At 42.0% G+C, this 7,546-nt stretch overlaps 1 non-coding gene across 1 annotated transcript; it reads left to right on the forward strand.

Moving 5' to 3' along the window:
• The first annotated feature begins 4,673 nt into the window (after positions 1–4,673).
• Positions 4,674–4,780, forward strand: LOC118486248. Its single transcript, XR_004878100.1, has one exon. It is a non-coding gene; the product is annotated as a small nucleolar RNA R71 (small nucleolar RNA).
• Positions 4,781–7,546: the final 2,766 nt, after the last annotated feature.

The following is a 7,546-nucleotide window of genomic DNA, read 5'->3' on the forward strand; positions in this document are numbered from 1 at the left end:
GCGACGTTACCCTCAACCCAGTAGTTTGAGTCAGCAAGGATACAATCCTAAAGGGTTGGATTATTGGAAGATAATGAATTAAGTTATTAATGCAAATTATGGTAGGCCCCGCTTTTGGCGGTGACGTTACCCTCGGCTAAGTAGTCTGAGTCAGCAGGGATACAGTCCTAAATAGCCGGATTATAGTATTAATAGTAGTTAACTTATGAGGGGGTTAAAGAGTTTGGATCCCCGCCATCCAATACCTATGGGCATTGAAGGAGATCCTACTAAATTTGACCCAGGTCCCTTGCAGGACCTCTAAACGCTGAACAAGGGCAAGACCCTTACCAAACCGTTCCCTTAACCCCCGACCAGGTAGCCAACATACCTCCATATAGACCGTGGAGATATGAATGGTGAAAATCTTTTATTTTATATAGACAGTAAAATAATGCCAAGACACCACGGACAAACGATAAGGAAAGATCACCTTCAACATAAGCAACTAGTTATTAAAGTCATTAATACAAAACCAAATAAAAAGTGCAAAAGATTAAAAATAAAAAGTATTATACTAAACACTTGTCTTCACCAAGTGATGTAAGAGACTTAGGCAAACATGGCCTTGATTGTCAAGAACTCTTACTATCAATCTTGGATCCCGAGACGACTCACACACTCTACGATGGACAATGGATGATGGTGGTGGATGATGGTGTTATGGTGGTGGTGGGTGGTGGATGAAGTGTGAGAGAGGTGGTGTGCCAAGGGATGGGTTGGAATGAAACCAAGCACTCCTATTTATAGGCTGAACAGAAGGCTGGACACGCCCCCGTGTCCGTCTGACACTCTCTCTCTTCATTAATTATAATTCGCAATTACAATTAATGCGCCTGCTGTACTTTCGCCACGCCCCCGTGCTCACTGGACACGGCCCCGTGGTGGGCAATAGAAGCTTCTACAGGTTTGTCTTTTCTGCTGCTTCTTGGGCACGGCCCCGTGCTGGCTGAGCACGGGGCGTGTTCAGGCTTCTGTTTTCTCTTCTTCGCTTGGGAGGATGCCGTTGAGGGTTCGGGCAGTCTACTTTTATTCCTTTTCTTGTATTTATGTTAGAATTAGCTGTCTTTTTGCTTCTTTTGTGAATTTGAGCTCATTTCATCCTGAAAATACAAAAGGAAGACAAAAACACTCTTTTTTCCAACATTAGTACTTAAAAAGGGTTAGTTTTATGCCTTATTTGATGTAATTTATATGTTGCATTTTACACACATCAAATACCCCCACACTTGAACTTTTGCTTGTCCTCAAGCAAAACTCTTTAAATGTGGCTTACACTCCCAAATGGAATGGGTATAAGAGAAGGTTTTTGGCTTGTCATAGAGTGTCGGGAATCCAAGATCTTTTTGGGTTTTATTTTTATTTATTTACAATCCTATTCGTTATGATTTATTTAGAACGTTTCATAGAATAAATTACTTATTTGGGCATAACATGCCTTTTTTAAAATTTCATTTATATACAAGTTCACATACCTCACGGGAGAAATCACTCAACTCTCGGCCGAAGGTGTATATTTAGTGAATCACTCGAGAGCGGAATGGAACTTACGCCTTCCATAGGCTTGCCAAGCAATCAATCCTCCTCCTTTTTAACTTTATACCTTTGTAAATATCAAGAGGACTTTTTGGGTGTAGGGTTAGGCTTGGGCTAAAGGTGGGTGGTTGGGTTAGTGGTTAGTAAAAGGGCGAAAAGCGTAAAAAGCGTCGGTTTTCGTAACACATTTTGTTTTTAGTGACTTTTTATTTTGAAGTATTTCTCCAAACAAGCTTTTGTTTGCATAGATTTGTTTGTTTTTAACTTCATCATCATCATTTTTTTTAGGTCACATAAAAGAACGAGCTTGCGAAAAACCGAGCTTGTTACTAGAATAAAGGGTGAAAAAAAATAAAAAGGGTTTTTGGTGGGTAAAAAGGGTTTAGGGTAAAGAAACGAAAGGTTTAGGCTCAAAGGGGTTAACTAGGGGGATTTTGGGTAGGTGGTAAAAAATTGAAAAATAATGGTGTAGAAAGGAAAATGGTTAGTCCTAATGCCTCCATCATTTACTTACTTGGGTTTAAGTTGGTAAGGACCGGGAATGAATCGTCGTGGCAAGTTCTAGAGTTGTAAGAACCAAGCGGCTATTCACACAAGAAACGAAAAATGAGCATTTAGTCTAAAGATGTAAATTTGTATGCTCTATAAAGGCTCAAAACTCACTTTTGTGGGAATGGGTTTTTAATGTGATCAAGTATATATAATCAAATTTTAACTAGACTTGTTATGTCGTTTCATAATTTTCTTATGTTGGTTCTTGTTATCACGACGCTCTCGGTTGTAAATTTTATAAAAATATAACCTTATTCATCTTGGGATTCCTAACTTAAACTTCAGACAAGTAAAAAAAATGAAAAATTTTTGAAAAAAATTTGGGGTGTTTAGCGGTTCCAATAGAGTTTTGTGTAAGGCTTGTTGTTAGGACTTGCAAAATTTCAAAGTGTTAGCTTCCCCCCCACACTTAAATTACACATTGTCCTCAATGTGTCCCAAAAATAAATTTTTAGGTTGATTGGATGTGTAATGTGGTGTTAAAAAGCAAAGATTTATGTTACTGGCAGTCTGGACACGGCCCCGTGGGGACCGGACACGGCCCCGTGTTCAGGTGTCAGTAACAGAAATTAAAGAAATGAGACAGAAGCCTGGACACGGGGGCGTGTCTGGTGAACACGGCCCGTGTCCAGTTACCTGAACTGGGCGTTTTTCTGCAGGTGGTTCAGCACGGGGCCGTGTTGGTTGAGCACGGCCCGTGTTGAACCTTCTGTAATGGAGATTTGTGTCGGGTTGCTTCGTTCTTTGTGCATGGGGTCATTTTTCTCGTTCCCTTTTCATCCATTATCACCACGAGTGTGTTTTATTCCTGCAAATTAAAACTAAAAGATTAAACTAAACTAAGGATAGTTCCGCGGAATGCCTCCGTGGTGCGCCACGTTTATAAGGGTCCTTGGCTAGACCCAATGTGAGGTTATATATTTTCTGAATGGGATGCTTGGCGTCCCATGTTACACCGTCGGAGAGCAACATCCAAGCTCGAATCAATAACCTTCATGTAGTCGACCGGGTCGTCGTCCTCTATTCTCTTCCCAACTCCGAATTTTACTTCATCATCCCCATACCTCAAGGTGAGCGTTTCGTCATTCATATCTACCACCGCTTGTGCGGTGGCAAGAAATGGTCTCCCTAGTATGAGGGGGACCTCGGTGTCTTCCTCCATATCGAGTATGACAAAGTCGACCGGATAGACGAATTTGCTTACCTTTACCAAGACATTTTCAATGACACCTTGTGGGAATTTGACGGATCGATCAGCGAGTTGTATGCTCATTTTTGTAGGACTCGTGGTTCCCAGGCCGAGTCTTTTAAACATTGATGAGGGCATGAGGTTAATGCTAGCCCCAAGGTCGGCTAGGGCATTACGAACGGGGGACTCCCCTATTGAGCAGGGAATCGTGAAGCTTTCGGGATCGATTTTCTTTTGGGGAAGTTTATTGAGTACGAGGGCAGAGCATTCTTCGCCTAAATTGACTAATTGCAAATTTTCAATTTTCTTTTTATGAGTGAGGAAGTCCCTCATGAACTTAGAGTATTTGGGCATTTGGGTTAGGACCTCAATAAAAGGAATATTGACATGCAATTGCTTTAATAGACTTTCGAACTTCGCGAATTGCTCATTGGTCTTCTGACGAATTAGCCTACCGGGGTATGGAACTCGAGGAGCTTTGGTAGGCTCTGGTGACGGAGGGGAGTTCTTTTCCTGCAGAGGTGTGGGTGCCATTTCTTCTGTTGGCGGCGGCGCTTCTGCAGGCCCTACGGTGCGGTTTCGTAGCGTGATGAGGTGAACTTGCGCTTTTGGGTTTGTTTCGGTATTGCTAGGTAATGCGCCTTGCGGTCTCTCGGCAAAATTTTGAGCTATTTGATTTAATTGTTTTTCTATGTTTTGAATACTAGCTTGTTGATTTCTAAAATTTGATTCTAATTGTAGAAATCTTTCCAAGTTTTTCTTTTCAGTGTCGGAGATGAGGCGAGATACAGTATCTTCAAGCCTTTCTCGTCCACCTTGTTGTTGAGTGAAATTTTGTGACTCATTTCTTGGTTGTTGAAAGTTTGTTCGTTGGGTTTGTTGGTTACTACTATTGTCGGGTTCTCTCCAACCAAGGTTTGGGTGGTTTCGCCATCCTTGGTTGTAAGTTCCCGTTGGAGGACCCGACGGCCTAGGTCTATTATCAATGTAGTTTACCAATTCTTGTTGATCGTCTGTTTCTTTCATACAACTCTAATTTTCATGTGACCCACCACACCCTTCACAAGCCATAACCGAGACTGTTTTTGTCATTTCCAATTTTTTTATTTTTGAAGAAAGGGCCTCGATTTGGGCTTGTAAAGAAGTGCTTTCATCGACCTTATGGGCGCCCGGGGCAATAGATTTATTGCCTCGGGGGGTGTGCCATTGAAAATTGGTTTGAGCAATTTCCTCAATTTGGTTATATATTTCATGCGGGCGTCGATTACCTAAAAGTCCCCCGGAGCTAGAATCAAGTGTCTGCCTTGTATGTGGCAACAATCCATTATAGAAAGTGGATACTTGTTGCCATATCGCAAGGCCATGATGTGGACACTTGCGTAATAACTCCTTGAACCTTTCCCAAGTTTCATATAAGGATTCCCCGTCCTCTTGTGAATATGTATTAATTTCAGTCATTAATTTAGCCGTTTTAGTGGGAGGGAAATACTTATATAGAAATTTTTGGGCTAGTTCATCCCAGGTGTTTACCGATCCAGCTGGGAGGGCGTTGAGCCAAGCTTTTGCTCGGTCTTTTAGTGAGAAAGGAAACATTTGGAGGCGGATGGCGTCATTTGATGCTCCGTTGATCCGAAAGGTATCACATATTTCTAAGAAATTAGTAATATGTAGATGAGGATCCTCGTCCGCAAGCCCATGGAAGGTTGCGGAGTTTTGGAGCATTTGTATCAAATGCGGCCGAAGTTCGAAGTTATTAGCTTCAACATTCGGAGCATTGATAGCGGCGCCTAAGTTACCTACGGTGGGTCGTAGATAATCCATGAGGGTACGTTGGTCCGCCATTGGAGGTGAATCACCCGAAACCTTCTCTTGGTTTTTAGCTTTTAATCTTTTTCTGAGAAAGCGTTCGGGTTCTTCTAGAGGTTCTTTTATGTCCTTATTAGAACTGGAGCTCATACACTATGTAAGATTGGCGTCGGGTTCCAAGTCCTGCAATAAAAACAGAAAAAAATGCTGGTCAGAAGGTTCACCACGGCCCCGTGTTCAGCGAACACGGCCCGTGGTCGGAGTTACAGTGTTTGTTTTCCAGATCCCAGTTACTGGAAGTTGGACACGGCCCCGTGTTGCACCGACACGGCCCCATGGTCAACCTTCTGTAACTTGGAAAACTAAAAACTGCCAGTAACGATGCTGGGCACGACCCGTGTCCGACCAGGCACGGCCCGTGCTGAGCTCTGCAGAAGCTGAAAAACTAAGAAAATCCTAAAAAATAAAAAAGAAAATTAAAAGTATGATTAGGCCGTTGATTCCTAACTTTCTTAAAATCCTTGTGTCCCCGGCAACGGCGCCAAAAACTTGATGTGTGTCGGTGTGTATATAATTTAGATATATAATTAAGCACTTTTTACACCTTTAGCCAAGTTTTAAATTTATAAAACACGATATTCACTAACACTAAACACACATATGGGCAAGTGCACCCAGCGTTGGACGTAGTATAGTGTTGGCAAGATACCGAGGTCGTCCAAGGACACAAGAGCTTTTAATACCGGTTTATCCTCAACGTCTAATCAAATCAAAAAGTTAGAAAAATGTATTTAAACTAATAAAATAAAAACTAACTAAATGCTGAAAAATAAAAATAAAATAAAACAGATAGACAAGATGAATCACTTGGATCCGACTCGTGTATTAGTATAACCTTTGATTATTTTCGCACTTTTGCACTTGTTTAAGAGATTATCTTAGTTATTGTAGTAGGCCCCTCTTTTGAAGGCGACGTTACCCTCAACCCAGTAGTTTGAGTCAGCAAGGATACAATCCTAAAGGGTTGGATTATTGGAAGATAATGAATTAAGTTATTAATGCAAATTATGGTAGGCCCCGCTTTTGGCGGTGACGTTACCCTCGGCTAAGTAGTCTGAGTCAGCAGGGATACAGTCCTAAATAGCCGGATTATAGTATTAATAGTAGTTAACTTATGAGGGGGTTAAAGAGTTTGGATCCCCGCCATCCAATACCTATGGGCATTGAAGGAGATCCTACTAAATTTGACCCAGGTCCCTTGCAGGACCTCTAAACGCTGAACAAGGGCAAGACCCTTACCAAACCGTTCCCTTAACCCCCGACCAGGTAGCCAACATACCTCCATATAGACCGTGGAGATATGAATGGTGAAAATCTTTTATTTTATATAGACAGTAAAATAATGCCAAGACACCACGGACAAACGATAAGGAAAGATCACCTTCAACATAAGCAACTAGTTATTAAAGTCATTAATACAAAACCAAATAAAAAGTGCAAAAGATTAAAAATAAAAAGTATTATACTAAACACTTGTCTTCACCAAGTGATGTAAGAGACTTAGGCAAACATGGCCTTGATTGTCAAGAACTCTTACTATCAATCTTGGATCCCGAGACGACTCACACACTCTACGATGGACAATGGATGATGGTGGTGGATGATGGTGTTATGGTGGTGGTGGGTGGTGGATGAAGTGTGAGAGAGGTGGTGTGCCAAGGGATGGGTTGGAATGAAACCAAGCACTCCTATTTATAGGCTGAACAGAAGGCTGGGCATGGCCCCGTGTCCGCTGGACACGCCCCCGTGCCCGTCTGACACACTCTCTCTTCATTAATTGTAATTCGCAATTACAATTAATGCGCCTGCTATACTTTCGCCACGCCCCCGTGCTCACTGGACACGGCCCCGTGGTGGGCAATAGAAGCTTCTACAGGTTTGTCTTTTCTGCTGCTTCTTGGGCACGGCCCCGTGCTGGCTGAGCACGGGGCGTGTTCAGGCTTCTGTTTTCTCTTCTTCGCTTGGGAGGATGCCGTTGAGGGTTCGGGCAGTCTACTTTTATTCCTTTTCTTGTATTTATGTTAGAATTAGCTGTCTTTTTGCTTCTTTTGTGAATTTGAGCTCATTTCATCCTGAAAATACAAAAGGAAGACAAAAACACTCTTTTTCCAACATTAGTACTTAAAAAGGGTTAGTTTTATGCCTTATTTGATGTAATTTATATGTTTCATTTTACACACATCAGAAATTACGATGGAACTAGTGATCATGATGATCACATTAATTTGTTTAGAAGCGCTAGGGAAGTCGCCTTATGGTCAATGCCCCTGTGGTGCATGATGTTCATGCAAACCCTAGTAGGATCAGCTCACGTATGGTGGGACAGCCTCCTAGTCGGGGGAATAGATAGCTTTGAAGAGTTGG

This window comes from Helianthus annuus, chromosome 13 (genome assembly GCF_002127325.2).
Source record: "Helianthus annuus cultivar XRQ/B chromosome 13, HanXRQr2.0-SUNRISE, whole genome shotgun sequence".
Taxonomy (NCBI): Eukaryota; Viridiplantae; Streptophyta; class Magnoliopsida; order Asterales; family Asteraceae; genus Helianthus; species Helianthus annuus.